Raw genomic sequence first — 21187 nt, 5'->3', positions numbered from 1 at the left:
CCCCCCCCCCCCCCCCTCCCCCCTCTATCTCTCTTTCTCTCTGTCTCTCCTCTCTTTCTCCTTCTGCCATCATCGTCCCCTCTGCGCGAACCGGTACCCTTTCCTCTTCCCCTACACTCGCAAACATTTGGTGGCCGTTGACCTCAAGCGGGCTAATCCGTCGACAGCCAAACAACCAATTATTTCTCTTCAACGGTACGCTTCGCCACGACCGGCTGACATAGCGCTAAACGTGGGAATGCCCGAGGTACTCGACGCGAATCAGGTGAAAAAAAGACCTCGGTTGATTGGCGACAATCGCACACGACAGAATCTTTCTTCCATCGTTTGTTTCGTAGGCGGAAATATACATATTTAGAAAACAACGAAAGGCTGAATTTAACGCGAACTGTGTAAACACGCGAGCTCTTGTGTACGTAAAATTGTTAATACAAGAGCCTTGTAAAATTTAATGTGGACTTTTTAAAGTCATTACAATTAATTATCGACCAGTAATCCTCAAAAATAGCTTCTAACGTAGCTCTTACTTTACAATTGGACAAATTATGTAATAATATGCAAAGAAGTAAAAACTTTATGATTTTGATATTTTTATAAATTATAAAAAGCTTATTACGATTTGTGTGTGTCAATTGACTTTACCTACTTTACTTTAATACAATTAAAGAAAAAAATAACAGCATCAAGGAATAGTAGTCATGTAGGTATCGAAATTTTTTCGCTGCCCGATTGACCAAAAAAATAACATCATTAATCGCCAAAGAACCGATTTCGCGTGGCACGTTCTTATTTTTCCTCTCACGCGCTGTTTTTAGAGATACAGAAAGGGCCGCGCACGTCGAGAACCTTTTACCGTCTGGCCAATACTAAATACGCGCTACTTCATACGAGACTAGTGCCACACCGCTATACCTCGCGTCTATTCTTACGCTATCTTGTACTACTGCAATTCTGCCGTTCCAACCACATAGGATCGAAATCCAGCTTGACATCGATGAGTCTCGAATTTCAAAATTACAAAAAGTTATTTTCCATTTTTGTTTGATAGTAAAAACGCGATTGAATTCGCACACAGAAAGTACTTTTTTACTATATAAACCGTATCTATATAAACCGTAAATCGAACTTATCAAAATTATGACGCTAGACAGCTGTAGACATTCATGGCTAGAAACCACAAAATTTTTTCTCTCTCTCTCTCTCTTTCTCTTTCATTATTCTTAGTTTATTATTTTTAGTTATTTCAGTTATTCGCAACTTTAGCTATTTCAGTTATTGTGTATTCTCTGAATACAATCGTTATATTAAAAAATAATTGCTTTGAACGTGTAGACATTTTTCTCACGGCAAATCGTGACATTTTTACATTTAATGGATTGATATAATGTATTAATTAACATTGGATTCTCAGCGTTTTCATAGTTGTATAGCAATGTTTGGTATGTCAATGTAATTAATGCCTTATCGTCGTGCGGAGAGGTAGTGATTTGAACGCAGGATAACGACAACTGCGTTCGAATGCATTTATTTGATCCAACAGGTACCACCAAGCATCCACGAAACGAATAACGAATAAATTTCAATGGTAGAAACGAAGAAGACGCGCGTGAATAAGAAGAATACATTCTTCTTTTTACTTTACGTATAAAATATACACCTCACGGGAATGCACATTACGAAGCGGCGATAAGAACCGATCTACTACGAAACAATCGTTTATCGATTATCGATCTCTAAATCGTTTCCACTCATATCCGTCGCGGATCGACCTACTTTCCGACGATATTCCGTACGATTAATTGAGGCGCGATGATCCACGAATATTTCCGTCGGCGCTTAAAAATACTGAAAACAGGTCAGCGGCTATATTTTTAATTGTAGCGCAGACAGTCGGCTGCATCGGGTTTGCATCGCCAGATACATATATGTGTACATATACATGAAACGCGTACATATAGACATACATACACATGTTTACAACGCGGGTTAAAAACGGATCGTAGTAAAGAATTGAGGATGCGCCGCTGGCATTTTTTTTAGACGAGCGCTTTCAACAACCACCGCTTACATTCGATACGTTTCTTCTCGCTTCAAGACAGATGTTTAATCAGTTTTCTTTTTTTTCTTTATCTTTTCGCGATACTAGACACACCTGTAGCAATTAATTCATTCACGCACTTGCGAACATATCTCGTGCCTGTGGCACGCAAAGTCATTTACGGGATAAAAAAATCAATATTCCAAGCAAGTGTATCGCATCGATTTTTCCTAAAATTCTAAATAAGAATAAATCCGACTTTAAAATATACTCGATATTAATATTACATACATCTATAGTATCTATCTTCCCAAGTAGATAGATGAACGAATTTTAAAATGGACCCGCAAAATCTCAATTACACAGAACATCGCTGGGCTTTAAAAAAAAACAGATCAATCTTATAATTTGGACATTTGTTTGAGAGAGACAACCTTTCACCTTGTAAAAGTGAAATTATCGGCTATTGAAAAAAATATCGATATCATACCAATGGCAGCCTCGATGCGCTTATTTTAACTGGCCGTATTAATTTCCGATATGGGACACGCGAAAAAATGCCTAATATTGCGATATATAAAAAACTGCGAGCTTGTAAAAAAAAAAAAAAAATAAAATAAATTCGCAGCTGCTTTTTACATCCTCCATTCGCTTATTTTTTCCAACTCGAAATATTTGAAAAAAAATCTACCGTTTTCACCGAACCGGCTTTCGATTTTTTAAGGGCGGGACCGTGACCTTGGATGAATCCTCCGAGTATGCCACAGTAACGAGAATAACACGATCGATATTTTCAGGTGACAAAAATTTCCACGATTCTTCGACTTTTCAAGTCATCGATCAAATTGTTATCGAGCGGGTCAATTAACGTGAAAGAAATATCGTGTAACGATAGTCGTATCGACAACTGTATACGGAGCGATTCGTGATTCCCGATCGCTATACGATAAAGGCAGTCGTGACCTGCAGAAAGAAATTGGGGCCGCGAGTTTTTTTTTTCACAACAGCCTATTTCTGGGGACCGCCTAATGCATCCGCCCGGGACACAGTCTAGCTACGCAATATAAACGCACGCTCTCGCGTGCACATTTTTTTTCGCTCGCGGATGTGGGCGTGCGCGTGTGCACATGCGCGCGTGTAATGTACGAAACAAAGAACAGTCCGAAGGAAGGAACCTCGTGCCCGCTCCCGCACGCATAAATACCCGGCCGCGCGCGCGCGCGCGCGTGCATATACCCTCGTCGCGGTAACTCGCCGGATTCTCGGATATGATTCGTCACGATCAGCTGACGTGCGCATTTCAAGTGGCTTAAATAAAGTGACGCTCTTTCTCGCCGCTTTCACAATAGGCGCCGCATCGCGCTCATATTTTTTTTCAATCTTTCTAAGCGACTGTATAATGTCTTCTCGCTTCGCATTTCAATGCAACGTGGCTTTTCTTTCTTTCCCTTTAGGACCGTGATTTTTTTCAAATTGTAACAGAGGAAATAATTGCTATCGCATGAGATAATAAGTTTAACAATTTGATTAATAACGTATTAATTCGTATACGTTGCAATTTTAATATCAGTGCCGCGATGCGACAGTGATTACGTATTGAAATATGCAATTCTTCGTAAAATCGCAATAGAGAAAAACATAAAGATAATAATTGCGTTCAAGACAATTCTATTAAATAATCAGGACATTTAATTATCTCGAAACGTAAAATTAAATTTCTTCAAGATCGTGCCAATGGAAATTTCTAAAAATGTTATAACTACCGAAACCAGCAAGAAGAGAAATCGATACCACGCGATATCGCGGAAAGGATTAATATTTAATCTATTCATGTATCCGTAGATTATTTCTGAGCGAGAAGTAACGTAGTTAATATTTTGCCATAGAGAGATAGTAATGAAAATCAAAGACAAACTGCTCTCCCTACCTTCTTCCTGCGCACGTCATGTTATTTTTCGTCGTATATATAAGAATAAAGTATATAAAAAAACTCATATATGTGTGTGTCTGTAGCTTAAAACATATATAATATATGCATATGTGTGTGTATGCGTTAATATATTTATTAATCGTGATATAATATTTCCGTCCCGTCTCGACCGAGCGAGTCGTTTCCAAACTTCTCTCGTACATATCGCAGGAGTCTATAAGACACGATTTGTTAAATCTCGCACCTGCGACCTTCCTCTTCCCAAGGTACGCGTCGCACGGAGCCGACTATACGAATTTTAACGCGTAGCATGCAAAACGTGGCGTGGCCGCATAATCGCCGCGCACCTGAATTTACGCAATACACATAGTGTGTGTATACATATATATATATATACACTATTTAATCGCGCGTCTTGTATCGATGCACGCAGGAATTTATTTCGTCTGACTTGCACTATGCTACGCTGGACGGATCGTTGAATGAATTCGCTTTGTTAATTTGATCGAACTCACACGCTCTTATCCGCGCGTGTTCCGCGGGCTCTCTCTCTCTCTTTCATCGATCACTATCGATCGTCGAGCGCAGAGACGCAGGCGCGTTCCGGAATGTTTAAATTTAATAGAATACGCGATGTATATCGCGCGATAATCTTCTCAAGTGTATCCGTGGCTTGGGCTATCGGCACATATCGCGTGTGTATGTAATACTATATAGCGGGTTCCCGCGGAAAGTAAATCAATGGAAATCAACGATTCGTATGAGCGAGGTCGATAAATCAATGCTGTAATGACGAATAATATAAAATAACGTAAAACACACAAGTGTACGATTCTATTATCATGTGATCGATAAAGTTTTTTCGCTACTTTCTATGAGATCGCCAGATGCTTACCTAACATCAAGGCTGAATAATCAGTGTCAAAAATATATACGCGACGATGTCGAAGCATCGTTACTGACGTGTCAGTCTGTAATGCGAATGGCGATTTCCTAACCGAGAGCGAGCGTCCGCTGCTGCGCCTAAATAACGCGTCCGCTTGTCGGAGTCTAATTTCGCAGATAACGCGCGAGCCGCCGCGAACGTAATCTAGTTACTAGGCGTACAATCTAATCGACCGATTCATATTGTGTATATGCATACCTGCACGTACAAACTATACTCCTATTCGTAGAATCGCACTAGCCCGCGCGATAAAGTCAATTTGCCTTTTATATTACGAAACTAAATCGTCACACACGTTACGCAACTCTCTATAGACTATTCTCGCATTAATTTGACTATTTATTTTTGTCACTTTAACGTCACTTTATACGCTCGTGGGAAGATTTCCTCTCACTAACGACATTTTTGACGATTCTGCGAAATATGATTTTACAATAAAAAGTGCTTCTTGATAGCGACAGGTGTACCGCAGAAATGTATCTTAATATGTAGAGAGTAATTGAATTGAATTATAGTCTTTTTACGCTAACTTGATTTCGGGACATTTTTTTCTTTAAGAACAGTTTTATCAGTCCAATCTTTTATCGCGATTTTTAATTTTTTATTAAGAATCCTCTTTCTCTGTCTTTCTATGTAATAATTCAAGAAATGGAAATTATTCATGTACATTCTACAGACACAGACAGAATATATTTCGAAATATTCTCTCTTAAAAGTTTATCCCTTACTTTTTTTAAAGAAATGTTTCTGATGTTATATTATGCATTATTATATATATATATATATATATATATATATATATTATTTCACGATTTCAATATTATACGGAATTTTGTAAAACTACATTCGTGTATCTTCGAATCTCTCGAGGAGATCAGAAATTTGCATCGAATAGCGTTAGAAAGTAAGTACGAAAAAATCGAGCACAGCCATTTTGCAGTGTCCGACAATTCCCGTAGCGGCGAATCGAAGGACTGAAAGAGCTAAGAAGAACGAGAATAACGGGTGAGATTGAGCGTCCGTTATGGTTCAAGGAGAACACACCGTTACCGGATACATCCCTTTTCTCTCTCGTGCAGGTGCTCCGAAGAAAATTAACTGGCCATCGCATCGCCGCTCTAATTGCCCCGGCGTATTAATGTTACCGTGCAAATCGGCACAATCAGACAAACTGCATTATAAATTAATAAGGGTTAGCGGTCATTTCAATAATGAGTGGCACGAAAGATTTTCTGTTTTTTAATTACGCTAATAAAGCGCCGATATTCCAAGAACGGATACATTTAATTTGTATGATGGTACGAGTTCAGCCGTATTGTAGAGAAGAAAACGATGATATCAACGTTGAATTCCGATCTTCTATCGTTCTCGGTTTTCTATCGTCGCTCGTCGAAATAATAGACGGCGAATAATAATACGCGTATCGACAAAATGCATTAAAATTAGAAACGCTTAACTTGTTTCGCGGTAGCTTCAGTTTAGCAACAATCGACTTTAAAGAATTAATTTACGAATATACACTACACACACATTTACATGAGGAGGTTTCATATATAAGTAAAAAAACAGTACTACATTGTAGGAATAGAAATTTCAAACACACAATAGTAGCTGCATCGGATCTTTTTTGTCAAATTCTTACGATTCTCATAATCGAACAGTACTGAACAGTACTAAAGCCGTAATTACACTAGCGATTGCGCGATTGTGATTGACGATTATTTCTCAACCAATCAGAGCAAAGCAGTCACCGATTGCTTCGTTCCGATTGGTTGAGAGATAATCGTCAATCGCGCAATCGCTAGTGTGATTACAGCTTAACGAGAGAAAAAGAAAGAAATATCGTTACGCGCACGCTGTATGTCGTGTCCTATCATAAATCGCGCGTCGAATCGTTCACGCAAGCTAAAATTACCGAGCGCGAGCGTTCGCGCGCGATATCGTGAATCGGACGGGTGAGGACTACCGTGTTGACGAGGTATATAGTGGGAACAACATAGCTTCTCGCGGTCAACGAAACATCGACTAACAAAGGAGATTAGGTGGGCCGCAAGTTTGTCCGAGACCATCCTTGAGAGAATCCGCTTCTACAGGCCGTCGCGCCGCGCCGGACGGAAAGTTCTATCGCTCTACACGCCGCATGCGCGCGCACGCGTATACGTATAGCTGGGGTGCACGCGGCGGCTAAATTTTTCAAGAACGTACGCATCATCATCGAGACGCTTCTTATTTTTTTACCAGAGCCCGGCCCCCTCCCTTCTCGTCTCCCCTTCGTCCTGTTCGAGATTTTCCTCCGTGTCTTTCTCTCTTTCTTTCTTTCTTTCTCCGACGGCGCGTACTCGCGGAATCTATTTATACCTAGGTCTTCTGGTGTTTTCAACTTGCTGCACGGTCGTGCAACAAGCCGAAAACCTGCGATCTCTCGTAAAAATAGGAGACAGGCGGGCCGAGAAAGGAGCGTTCGATATGAAGAAACTCTCTCGCGCGCGGTCGCAGGTGCGTGCGAAATATCGTCTACGAATAGCAATTGTCCTCCTCTTAATATTTATACCGCGTGCTTAATATTCGCGACACGTGGCCTCTTCTAACTCTCGTGCATCGTAAGCGTGTAAATAGAAGAGAGAGAGAGATATGCACGTGTACATATAAGTATATACAGATATTTATATAAACGTACATGCGAAACGCGGGACACCGTGAGTAAACTCACGGGTGCTGAAATCCTGCGCCCCAAAAAATACGTAATCGCTTGCGGTTAGTGAAACAAAAAAAATAAAAATAAAATAGCTCTCTCTTGTTGCGCGCGCGGGCGCGCACCCGGCGCGGTAACGTGACGAAATCGGGCATGTGAAAAAAAAAAATACGAAAAAAAAACAAAAAAAAAAGGAAACGAGGAAAAAACGATTACTCCCACGCGGCGGGAGCCCCGCGCGCCAGACGAGGTGTGGTGCGGCGTGGAAAACGAGAGTGAACGCGTAGAGTCGAGCGCGTCGGGCGACCGTGGCACGGTCGCGGCACGGCCCCGGAGCGACAAACGAGGATCGAGCGCCTCTCGCGGCGCAGAGCGAGCGAGAGCGAGCGAGCGAGCGATGGATTACGTCATGTGCCAGGCACTCTCTAACGTCTGGCATTATCTTCGTCTAGTACGAGTCTAGCCGCGCCAGTCCAAACGGTACTAACGCCGCGCGCTACCGCCAACGCTGCCGGCTGCCGTTGCCGTTGCCGCCGCCGCCGCCGCCGCTGCCGCCGCCGGCCGCCACAATCGCCGTCAGTCACCTTCGCCGTCTGGCATACATAGGCAAGGGCATACGAGACACGTCATCGTATGTGGATTCATGAAAGGACACGCGCGCGTATTCTAGCGCTAACTAGGTGTTCAACGACTCGTACATGTACGTGTTGGAGCCAATCACGGACACGCGCATACACGCACCGCGTGTACTCTCGCTCGTGTGTGTGTGTGTGTTGGTGCATGTGCACGCATCGCGCTCCGCCGTGAATACGCACACCTACATACGCGTGTATATTTGCATGCACGCGTATACACACCGCTACTACCGCTATATGACTCGCGCGACAGATACACGCAAACGCACGTTCCTCCTTTCTTTCTCTCCCTCGTCTTCCCTCTTTTTCTCTCGCACTCTTTTTCGCTTTCGCCCCCCCTCCTCCCCCTCCCCTTTTTTTTTCTCTTACCCTCGCCGGATTTTCTCCGTCTATCCTCTTATTCTCTGCCTCCCGACCGCCCCCTTTAAGTACCCCCTCCCGAATTTTTTACTCTTTCTCTCTTATTAAGCGATCCTCCCCTCCTCCTCTACGTTTTCGTGTCTCACTCTACTCCGTCCCCCCTCCCTCCCCCCCGTCCCCTCTGTCTCCCCTAAACTTCTTCCTCTGTCTCTAGCGCGACCGCGCGTATACACCGTGGAAGCCGTACAGGCAGCCGAAGGCCACCGGTCTCAGCTGTGGACGTACCTTGATCGTCAAGCGAGAAGCGAAGTGTGTTGGACCTCCTCTTTGCCCGGCGTCCTTGTCGTCGACGGCTAAGCCCCGTGATTCTATCGTCCTAATACGACGAAAATGACGGATCGGCGAACGTCTTTCCACCGCGACTTCCGCTGATTTCTTCTTCTCTAGTCGTGCCGAGGTATCGCCGAGTAGAGACACTGAGAATGCACGCCTGTCTCTTGATTTTTTTTTTACTCTCGCTCCAATTCTTCCCTTTCGACCAGCTTTTTCTTTCAATTTTCACAAATCACTACCTGCTGATGATACGATATCTATTGTATTCTGGGACGTCTTAAATTGGACGAGAAATTAGTAATACGTGAAATCTCTCTGACGGACGAACGGATCGCTAGCGACTGTACGTCGTGTGACATACGTCGAGATAGTTGTATGTTTCGAACCACGTTAATCCTCGATGAATCCAAATTATCTCAGATTTTTCACACTCGCCTCACAAACATCGTCACTCTTGGGGGACGCGTCGAAGACGATCTCGAAGACACGTGGAAACCGCGTAACGAAAAAAAATCTTCCTCGCGCGCTATCTCCTCCTCATTCTTCTTCCTCGCGATACTCCTCCCGAATTGCGACGTGGCGCACTTTCCCTCTCGCGCTCTTCTTACGTTCTCGATCCTCTATACGGTGTCACGTCGATCACTTAGGGGGCAGCGCGGAGATACGACCCCCCAAGAAACACACCGATGACGAAAACGTCAGACGAGATTCAATAGCATCACTCACACCGTGATCGAGGAGCGTTTTCTCTCTCCTCAAGGAAATCGTCTCCCTTTCCCTCTTCTTCGCGTGTAGAACCCGCGTAACTGGATCACCGTAACGCGTACTCGCGATCCCGTCGATACACGCATGGGCGCGCACTGTTTTTCCGCCTTGTCCTCCGATGTAACTGAAAAACGCACCACTTCTTCTTCTTCTTCTTCTTCTTCTTCTTCTCTCTCTCTCTGTTTCTCCCGATGCCGGGTTAACTTATTCTTCCAAAACGTCGTCGCGATTGAAGAGTGAGAAAAGGGGAAAGAGAAACACGAGGGATTTGGGTGAAGGAGGAAAATGAAATGGTTAACAACTTCTAGCGCGGGTAACACGTGCCGCAGAATTGTTGGATGAGACAATGCGCGACAGAGAGAGAGAGAGAGAGAGAGAGAGAAAGAGAGAGAGAGAGAGAGGGGGGGGAGAGAGGGAGAGAAAGCGCGCAAACGATGACAATTGTCGGTGTTAGAATGTCCTGCGTGTATTATCTTGCGCGCCGGCTGAATGTCGAGGATCGAAGGACCCAGCTGCTCTCCTCGCCGCTTCTTTGGGACACACCGGGGGACTACCTAGTCGTAGAGTGATTGGGAACGCGACTGGCCAAAGCACTTGATTCGCGCGCGGTTCGGTTTGCCCGTTGCTGCGCCTCTCCCGTGCAGTTTTTTCGGCAGTCCTGTGGTATGCGTGCGCGCGCGGCGTGCATGTATGCGTGTGCCGAGTGCCCGCGCGCGTGTGTACGCTCCTCTTTCTCCGTCTCTCTCCCTCTCTCTCTCTTTCTCTGTGTTCCTCCTCTCTTTTTTCTCTCTCTATCTGCACGAAGAGTTCTTTTTCGCTCTCCTTCCCTCCGCGCCGTTCTTCCTATCCCTCTCTCGCTTCCCTCGTTTTTAACACGAGAGTGTGCCGCCCGCTTGCACCCGCGTCTGTGTGCGTGCGTGCGTGGCCCCCGTGATGTACGCCGAAGAGTGGCCCTGCGCGCGAAAAAGAGAAAGAGAGAGAGAGAGGATTAAGCGTGCGAGAATGAACGAGGGTACATGCGGCCGTCTACTATATGCATGCGTCGCTCGCGTACGTAAGTATATGTACATAATACACGTCCGTCCGATCCGTCTTGTCGTACACTGCGTGCGTGCGTGCGTGCGTGCGTGCGTGCGTGAGTGAGTGAGTGAGTGCGCGCGCGTCCCGGGTAGGCGAGGGTATAGTTACCGAAATGTTAACCTCGTGGAACCACTTTTTATTGAGTGTCGCAAAATTCATAGGAACCTCGCGACGTGAGGAGAGGGGGTTTAACCCGGCCCCCGCTCCTCTCGGCCATGCTAGCGGGGCTGATGCCGCGGAGGGGCGACAACCCCTACCCTCCGTACCGCGGGGTCCCCCGCGGCACCCCTCCGCGTCCCACCAGACGTCCTCCCTCCCTCCCTCCTCCTCCTCCTGCTCCGTCACTTCCTCCTCCTCGTTCTCCTGATCCGCGTCCTCATCCGCGTCCTCATCTTCGTCCTCTTCCCCTCGCTCGTTCTACTCGAGGCCTGGTCCTCGCCAATTCTTCGGCCCCCCACCATTCTCTCGCTAGTGGCCCCCAACCCTTGGTTTAGTTCTTTCCCCCCCTCCCCTCGCCCTGACACCCTTGGTCTCGGCCGTGCACCGCTTCGGCTGTTCCCCTTGCTCGTCTCACGAGTCTCATCCATGCCGACCAATCGCCCTCCTTCCTTCCCTCTTTCCTACTCGCTAACGTTAGCCCATCCGCTTATTCCACTCTCTCTTCTACTTCTTTCTGTTCTTTTCTCCGCTTGACGCTCTTCTCTCTTCCATCGCTATCTCTTCTTTTTTATTCCGCTATAACTCGTCTCTCTCTCTCTCTCTCTCTCCCTTCTCTTCTTTCTTATCCACCCTTCCTTCACTTTGCTGTTCCGATCTTCTTCTTTCTCCCTCGCTTTCTCCTTATTTCTTTCTTCCTCTTTCGGTCGCCTTCTTTCCATCGCTCCTTTCCCGTTCTTCTCGTCTCGTCTCTCATCTCATCTCTGCCGTCAGCCTCCGAAATGAAACGAACGAGTCTCGCCTCTTTCCTCTGCCTCTCTTTCCGCCTCCCCTTTTATCTCGCTCTATCGTAAGGCGACTATCTTCTTATGCTGGTGTTTGACACCGCCAGCATCATACCTTGCCCCCACCTGTCAGCCCTGTTACCACCCTGCAACGTCCGGTATTTAGCCTTTACATAGTCAAATTTAAAAACATAGGTTTAGCTGTACATAGTACGACCGTTCTCGTTTCATGTACGACCCTACACGCAATACCAATTTTGCGTCATCGTCTATCATGTAATTCTTTCGTGACCAGCGTGCCATGTGTCTCACTAAGATTTTCTTTCAATAAGTTTGATGGAGTACCTCTGCCCCACCTATGATCCATGCTGACATCTTACTTATGATGCAAAAAAATTAAATTAGTCACGATAGAGTTAATATTGGACGATCATACTGGATAAGATATAATACAAGACTACCTCTAACGTGCTATCACTCCGAAAACGTAATGGAAAAAATAAAGTTTTGTTTTTCGCAAAATAACGATTGAGGAATTAGAAGACGTCTAAACAAGCTTTCTACGAAACAAACAGGCATGTTTAGATCGACATAGTGAATATTTATGAACTTTATTGTAATAATAAAAAAATTTTTTTAAACGTTTAGTCTATGACGTCTTTTAATTTGTATTCGGAAAATAATTGAATCTTCGAAAAAATGATTACGATACAAAGACTGATTGAGATATCTGTATCGACAAAATGACTCAAATATATCTCCTCTTCCCATTAAAAACATTTTTTATTCGTGAAGTAAAAACCAAGAACATTAAGGTAGGCTCAAGGTCATTGAGGTGTGACCTCTTATTCTACAATTTTGATAATAACACTGGCCTGCATGGTTTTGTTGATTGGAAGTTAACAATGGTTCCTTACGTAATTTTTCGCGCTGAATCCGAATTCGGCTTCAGAATTGCTCTATATCATGTCAAGATTTCGAGACATCTTAACCCAAATCTGCCAAAGAGCCATTTTCAGCCGTATTTAAAATTCAATTAAAAATTGAGAAAACTTTTGTCGTCTAATCCATCGACGGTATCATTTATTACTGTACATATACGGCCCCTTCAAAATCCATTTCAAAGCGATTCTTTTTTCCGGAAATATATCAATTCGAAGTTCGATAAATTATACCTAGTGGAGAGAGAGAGAGAAAGAGAGGAGCCTAATATCTATACTGTTGTATTAGAACAAACGATATTTTTGGTCAGATTATATGACTCTTCTATCTTTTGTCACAGAATATTTTTTAATCTGCTAGAATTGTTTATACTCCAAACGCCGCGCGGCACTGCTTCTCGCGAATTTGTCGAACTTTGAATTGGTATATCTCCGGAAAAAAATCGCTTTAAGATGACTCAAAATGAATTTTGAGGGGGCCGTATAGTAGTAAATGATACCGTTGATGAATTAGACGATAAAACTTTTCTCAATTTTTAATTGAATTTCACATATGACTGAAAATAGCTTTTTTGGCAGTTTTGGGCAGATATCCCGAAATCTTAACGTGATAGAGCAATTCTGGATTCGAATTTAGTGCGAAAAATTACATTAAAAAACATTGTTAAATGCCAATCAACTTTCAACACCTCAAATTTTGCAGGCCTGTTTTTAATAGGTGTCTCTTCCTCCTATTTTTAACTGTTTTCGAAAAAATCGCAGTAAACTTTTTTTTCAAATTCATTTATGTATATGTAAATATATATACAGATAAATATATACATTTTTCATATTTCATTCTGTTGCTTTATACAATACTTTTTTTTATCATACATACACAATTTCATACATTTATATATATATATATAATATATTGTTACGTATTTATAACATTCTGAAAAAATCTATAAATATTTATTTATTAAAAAATTAACTAAAGACAATAACTATTAAGATTATGTCATCTACGGATGATTTAAAATTAATAGCTTCTTTCTCGCGGCGTATTAGGAGTATTAGGAGAAGAGAGTAATATGTCGTCTGTAAAATATTATTTTCTTAAAATAAGATCCGCGAAGATAATTGAGAAAGTCATTAGCACGTAAACCAAAATCGATAGAGACAAATTATAGATATGCGACTCTTCCATAAGAGATCATCGTATCATCGATGTATCAGCAATGCGGCGATGCAAAAAAAGACCTTTCTCTCGTACAACAGAAATTGTTTTTTAAATCGTCAGCGCTCGAAAAGGCGTAATCGGTAATGATTTTTTTTCCGCTGTTAATTCGATTCCTTTCGCAAATCGGCAAATTATCAGTCGCATTAATCTATAAGCGAATATCTTTTTAATGTTACTTGTAAATGCATCTGTGTCAATATGCTGTAAGGTGTTTTTTCTCTCGACATTGTATCCAAATGTATCTTTAGATTAAAGCGATAAACGGCGAATGCAGATTGCCGTCCTTCAATCGAACAGACCGCGATCAACAACGTTCGCTAGCTGTTCATTGAGATAACGAGCTTGAGGACTTAGCAATACTCTGCAGATTCTCGTCGAACATCAATGAGTAATGGTTTTAGGGTACCCCCGTCTATATAATACTACAAATGCTTGGAAATGCTTAGATCGCGATCTTAATCCATCTATTTACATAGCAACATCACTCTATTACAATATTAGCCAAAAATATTAAATATATCTTATTAATCATCTATAAAGTTTTAATTCAAAGATTGATTTATGGCATTTTTTGTGAAATATCCTTTGTTTTAAGAACTCTTCAAACTTATCTATGTATTGTATAATATTGGCGTTGTTACCAATAAGTAATAACGCAAATAAGAATTGTAAGTAAATTGTATAATAAAGAATTGTAGGTAAATGAAAAAAAAAATAGTACCATACCCAATAATTTTGACCATTGCTGTACATCGTAGATTTTTCTTCACTTCTCTTTAGTTGAAAAAATGAAACAGTACGAAGCAATTAATAACAATCGAAAATTCTCTCTTATTGTTTTTACATTGAGTGAATACCTATTTGAAAATAACATTTTCTGACATTTTGATGTTTGTTTTGCTAAAAATTCATAAGAATATTTATAACAGCACAAAGTTACAAAAAATCTGTTTTTATTTTATACACCACGTCATATGATCTCGTGCAATAAAAGACTTCTTCTTCTTCTGACCGATAGATTTCCGATTTCCAAATAAATCGTAGTACTACGCTTTCAAAGTGAGCTCACTGAATTGAAAAAGGCTAAACAGATCAACGCATATCATAAAAAATAAAAGATTTAAAGTACAAAAATTGTAAATGGAATCGTTTTGAATTAATAATAACTCAAAGCAATAATATTATACAATATTAAGCTGCGACAATGAGTTAGCAATTGACCGATTGATAGAATTTGAGAGTCCGTGATAGATTCACACAAAGAAAGAGACAAAGGAACATCTCAACCGTCACTTAGATTCGTAAGTATCTTATCACGATACATTGTCGAATCCAACGAGATGGTCAATTAAGAGCGAATGAACGGGAATTCGCAAATGCGTGCGATCAACCTGGTCCCGGCCTCCGGATTTCGACACGATATAATCCGCACTGTAAACGAGACATGTGAGACGATCGTGACACTTACAGTCTAAAATTCTGCGCTTATGCCAAACAATTGAAGCAGCGTGAACAAACTACCGTTACTCTTTCGCGCAGACGGAAGCCCATAAACAGATTATTGTCGGGCAGAGCAGAAACCATTCGGCAAAGAGCCACGCGATAATTATATTGTAATCACTTGCTTTGTGTATCTCGTTACGTAAAATCATTCTGATCGATGGATAAGGCACTTAAGGACAATTCACAATACTAATACGAATGCACACAAGAAGCACACGAGAAGTATTAATCGTTTGATTGAAAAAAATGTCAAATATTAATCAATTAATATAAATAATCCTATTTTTGCGGTCAAAAGTGGATCTTGTTACATCTTAGTGTAATTTACTGAAAACATTAACATTCGCTTGATCGATAATAGAATTTTATTTCTATTAATCGATTTATTTTCATCGGCCTAACTTCGATTATAATTGCTAGATATTAAGTAATATTAAATAAATAATCAAATAATGTTTATATTGTAGACATGAAGAATTAAAAAAATGCCCCTACTATGAACATAAAAATGTCTTAAAAATTTTATGCAATTGATAACCTTGTATTCAAAAATTAATATACATAGTGTTGTGCTGTATAATATAGTAATGCAAATGTGTCTATCGCAATCTCTGCATGTTATAATCCTTATGATTTATTTTTGACAATGATTATGAAAAATTTAACACGCAATATTGATTCAAAAATTATTAATGCGTTTGAAAAGAAATTTAAAATCAAGAGATATATGATAAAAAAATTTGTGGTTGAAAATGAAAAAATAAGAATTCCAGTAGTAGCTCTATCAGAAATATTGTATCAACCAGAATTTCGGTTATTTCAACTAGAATTCTATTAGATTTAATCAGAAAATTCGAATTCGTCCATTTTCCCCACCAGAATCATTATTAATTTAATCAAACCATTTTTTCCAGTGTAAGTATTAATTACGACATTTTTCACTGTTGACGTTTACAGTAAAGAACACCTTGATCAGATATAATAAATTGAGAGAATGTTTGTACGATATGTCATTATGAATACAATATAGCTCCAGGAATACGAACAATATGATCCTCTTACATAAAGTAGCCAAACATTTAGGGAAGTAGTAATAAAAATTATCGATGTAAGGGGGGAGGGGGGAGGGAGTGTGAATGATTATCGATTCATCTTGCCCGCATAAAGGTGTACGACGAGAGAAGAGCTGATTGCGCGTGATGCAAGCACCATTATATCGAGTACCGTTCGCTTGATGTATATTTTGTTACGCAATATCTCGAATCTGTAGGAATTCGCAGCCGTCGTCTTATTGTCTCCTTCTCTTCTCCCCTTCTTCCCTCTCTCTCTCTCTCTCTCTCTCTCTCTCTCTCTCTCTCTTTCGAGACAGGCGTGACTTGTTGCGAACGCCGGCTTTCTTGATGGCTGGAAAAGGTGAATCGAACCGGATCCACAAGCGACTGCTCGAGAACATTTGATTTGCTGCGTTTTGTATCGCTGGCATGCGAAATTTCGTTTGGCGATTTTAAATGTAAAATGGCTGCTTTATTCGCGTCATCATTGTCACCGTCATTATTATCCCGCTGAGGAACATACCGGTGTTCTGCACGTGCAACCTCTGAGTCGTTAATCTCTGAGAGACGTTCAGTAACATCACGATATACTATTAATCGCGCCATCTCTGACACACATCGCAGGATATTTGCGTTCCGATTAACGCGAGAGATAAGATTATAGTTTATATCGAGGACAAGATATTGCTGATCTATGCGCGTTTCGCGTCAGGCTCACGTTTTGGACTCACCGATGCGGGAATAATCGCGAATTGAAAGTCACCTTTTGGTAGAGAAAAAGTTGCACGTTGAGTTTTTCGTAGTCGAAAACAAATGGCGAGAACAGCTTGTATAAGAGTTACGAAACAGACGTTTGCGTTAATGCGGCGCAAAAATTTGTATAAATTAATATTTGAATAATAGGTTAACAACTCTGTGTAAAAGTTCCAATATTTTTTGTGGCACTGACGTATTACATGTAAACCAAACAGTAAACCAGTATATTAATAGCACTATATGTATATTCGATGATGAATATACGTTCAATGCGATTGGGACGTCAGATATATTCACAATCGGATAATTCAACTCGGTTATGCACGTCGATCATCGCGCCTGTTCTTCCGGTTTTGAAATCCCGTCAGATTTTTACCTTTATGTTTTCACTTACGAAGTTGCCTTGTGTCGACTATCTTCTGCAGAAATATTTTGTATCGATTAAACCTTGGTCTGAGAATGTTTATTCGAGGAAGTGAAATTTTCTCGGAAGAGAGCCATCTTCTTTAACCGTTCGAATTGTTGTTGTGACAACGATGCTAAATACAGTTAATACATATAATGTTGTATATATATACCTTTTATCTTAATATATTATTCTTCCTTTATTCTATTCTGATATGGCGAAGGATACGGCGGAAGAAATAAAATTATAAAATGGAGAATAAGATGATATTCAGAATATCTCTCTTGTCAAAATACTTTATTTCTTTCTGCATTAATATCAAACTATTTTAATACAAATGAGAGAAAAGGCCCTTTAATCAGTCAAAACGGTGCTTAATATTTCTAATTTTTTAATTCTATACTCTTGTCAATTTGGTATCGTGGTTGAGACTCAATTCTAAATTATAATTGGATTTTTTAGTTCGGACCACAAATCGAATTGATCGTCAATTTGTAATCTTGAAACACACTACTCAAGATTTAATTTATTGCGAAAAGACTGTTTCGTCTTTTACGCTTTCTACAAATCACTCTATATCAATAAATGACGAATTGTTTGTTACATAACGTTTCGACTCAGACTCGGGTCGTAATGAAGACGTACATTAATCTATATCTAATGTTTATCTGACATTCGCGAGCGATCAGAGTCAATGAAACGCGATAGTCTAATGTTAAACGTGCGGCGAATAGCCGCGTGTGTTCGCGATATTATTCGAAAATTCTGATGTTTCAAGAGCAAGGTGCGGCGGTCCTTTGCACGAGGCTCGCTAGCAGATTGGGCAGGCTTCCTGCAAGAGAGTTTGCTAGTCGATCGGGGGCCATGAACCTCGAACAGGTTGGCCCCTTGGACATTCACCTTCTGTGCCGCTTCAGCGCTCGTCCGCCCTCCCGGTCCCTCTCCTGTTCTCACAGTTGCTGCATCTCTCACTTCCTAAGGGTACGTTCGCCTTTACCCTGTCCTCGCCCTCCTCCTCCTCCTCCTCCTCGGCCCTTCCAACTGCTATTCCTTCTCTCCCTTCCGCGAACCACGCTTACTCTATTTCTCTTCTATCTGCCGATCTTTACACGTCCATTCGTCTCAATACACACATCTATTCGTCGCAACGTGCATTCGTTCAGTGCATTTTTGCGTTCGATCAGCCTCTTCTCGCCTTTCTTTTCTTTCTCTCTTTCTTTCTTTCTCAACAGCGCTTATTTTTAGAAAGGAAGGATATATACCGTACGAATATATTTACTTGCAAAACTTACAATTAGAGATCGGGATCAGTTTTTGATTAGTGGTTTTTAGAAAAAAGTGGATGTCTAGCTAATTTTGAAATATTACTTTATAATATATAAATATGTATATGTTATAATATATCTACACCTTTTAAGTAAAAAAAAAATATTACCTATTCTTAAATTCATCATCGTACAAATAAGTTGTTTAATTTTAAATAAAGTTGCGAAAATGTGACAATTAATCCCGTGTTCTGGTTTGTCTCACACGTTCTAAGATTGACATTAGCATATTTGTTACTGACAACACATATAAACAATTTTTATTTTAACGTCAGTTCTATATTTTAAGAAATAATAGTAATTATGGTGTGGTATCTTTTGGGAATTCCACAGTTAGTGCTTTAATCACGCAAGCGCCTGGTCAGAAAATTTTTTGCTTGTGCAGCATATCTTTTTTGCGCAATATATACAGTCGTCCATTGTGAAATTACGACATGCCGCGTCACTAACCCTATTCACCGCGCGGTACATAATTTCGCAAGAAATCTCATATTACACATTCTGTTAGCTTCTGTCTATCTAATCAAGATTAGACTACATTGAGCAACGAGATCAATAGCGTTGAATACATCCTGTAACACGAATTTACAATATTAATTACTAATTTCACGCGATAGCTGTACTGTCGAGTTTATTGTAAAATTTTGCGTATAAAGCATATTATAAGGAAAATTAAAAATTGATGTGAGTCGCATCGAACGAATTGTATTATTTTCTGCAATCTCGATCGAGTGACGCAAAGCGCATTATGAAATTTTTGAAATACGGACTCATAGAGGACGATTTTTAAACACGTGTGCAATTTTTTGATCCGCAAATGGCACATATTAACGGATTTAGACGTGCAAAATTAACCGTTGCGATACAGAATAATTGTTGCACGATCAAAATATTTGTAATATTATTGGACATGTCTCAACGAAGGCAAATGTAGTTAAATATGACGGAAAACCTTTGCTTTATTTTCTCATTAAAAAAGAGCCGAAATAGGACCACGTTTCTATAAATTCTCCTTATTTACAATTGCCTAATCGTTTTGTAATATTCTAGTAGACATACACAAGAAAAAGCTTCTTGGAAATCTGCTTATTAGATAACTTTAGTACTAAGAAAATGCTTTTTGTGTACACTTACTGGAACATTATGAAATATCATAAACAAATATATTCAAGATGTGCTTATCATTAGATTATGAGAAGAGCTTGTCATAAATATCGAGTACTAATGAAGTTCATGATGCAATACTATACATAAGAAAGCTTGACAGTACGAAATAAATAGGTTTGCAACGCATTTAACTTATCGTAATATCGCTTATTTGCTACAATAACGACATAACTCACATAACTAAAAAAAACGAAGTTTTCTAAAAATCTAGCCAGAATGCTTGAAAAATTATTGAAATTTTGCACTAACAATTTCAAAATATAATGTTGGAGTAACAATTGATTTTAAAAGAATAACGATATTAAGTATAAATTTCTTTCAGAATACCCTTTCTTTTTTTCTTTATATTTTTTTATGTTCATTTCTTGTAAATTACAATTCCAATATAACAACCTTTGAGTCACGTAATTGTTGTAGCAAATGAGCGATGTGTGGACAAAATATAATTTCTGTGACTCTTTAGTGTCTTAGGATTACTATAATCAGCATTATTTTGTACCTTGTATTTAAAATAATTTTTAACGCATATTTATTTTATTTCATTCTCTACGGAATAATATACTTTGTTTCTTTTTCTATAGAATAGTTATATACTTAATTTCTTTCCCTACAGAATAATTTTGACCACACGCTAATTGTAAGAGATAACGTGGTGACCTCCCGCGGTTTTTCCTTCCGCCGAAATCGGCCGCTTCAATCGCGCGAGACTGTTACGAAGGAGCGAAGGAGCTTCATGTCGAAGTGTGCCAATTATTGCGCGATGTCACTTTTGTTATCATTATGCCTTCGGGGAAGCATTTCGCAAAGCATGAGGTAATATAATAACAGACGCGAAACAGCCAGTGTCACGCGCCGAAAACAATCTAAAACACTTTCAGGATGATATATATATATATATATAGTATTGTATAATATTGCCAAATGTGCTACATTTCGAATAACATATATAACGCTTAGAATTATAATGATTTAATAATTTTCGAATAACATTTCGAATAACATATATAACGCTTAGAATTATAATGATTTAATAATTTTCATTTGAGGAGAAGTTATATACTTTTATATAAATCATTGATCGTCAAATAACGTACA

The 21187-nt window shown here is 40.2% G+C and overlaps 1 protein-coding gene across 1 annotated transcript in view; it reads right to left on the bottom strand.

Annotated features, from left to right (window-relative positions):
• LOC108771797 (broad-complex core protein) overlaps positions 1-10216 on the bottom strand; it is a 47525-nt gene extending 37309 nt beyond the window's left edge. Inside the window, exon 1 of the mRNA XM_018537160.1 lies at positions 8887-10216. The gene's annotated coding sequence lies outside the window, so the exon portion shown is untranslated. The remainder of the gene's footprint in view (positions 1-8886) is intronic.
• Positions 10217-21187: the final 10971 nt, after the last annotated feature.

Source organism: Cyphomyrmex costatus, unplaced genomic scaffold (genome assembly GCF_001594065.2).
Source record: "Cyphomyrmex costatus isolate MS0001 unplaced genomic scaffold, Ccosl1.0 scaffold165, whole genome shotgun sequence".
Taxonomy (NCBI): domain Eukaryota; kingdom Metazoa; phylum Arthropoda; class Insecta; order Hymenoptera; family Formicidae; genus Cyphomyrmex; species Cyphomyrmex costatus.
The sequence above is the reverse complement of the archived record's forward strand: the minus strand, read 5'-3'. Positions and strand labels throughout refer to the sequence as shown.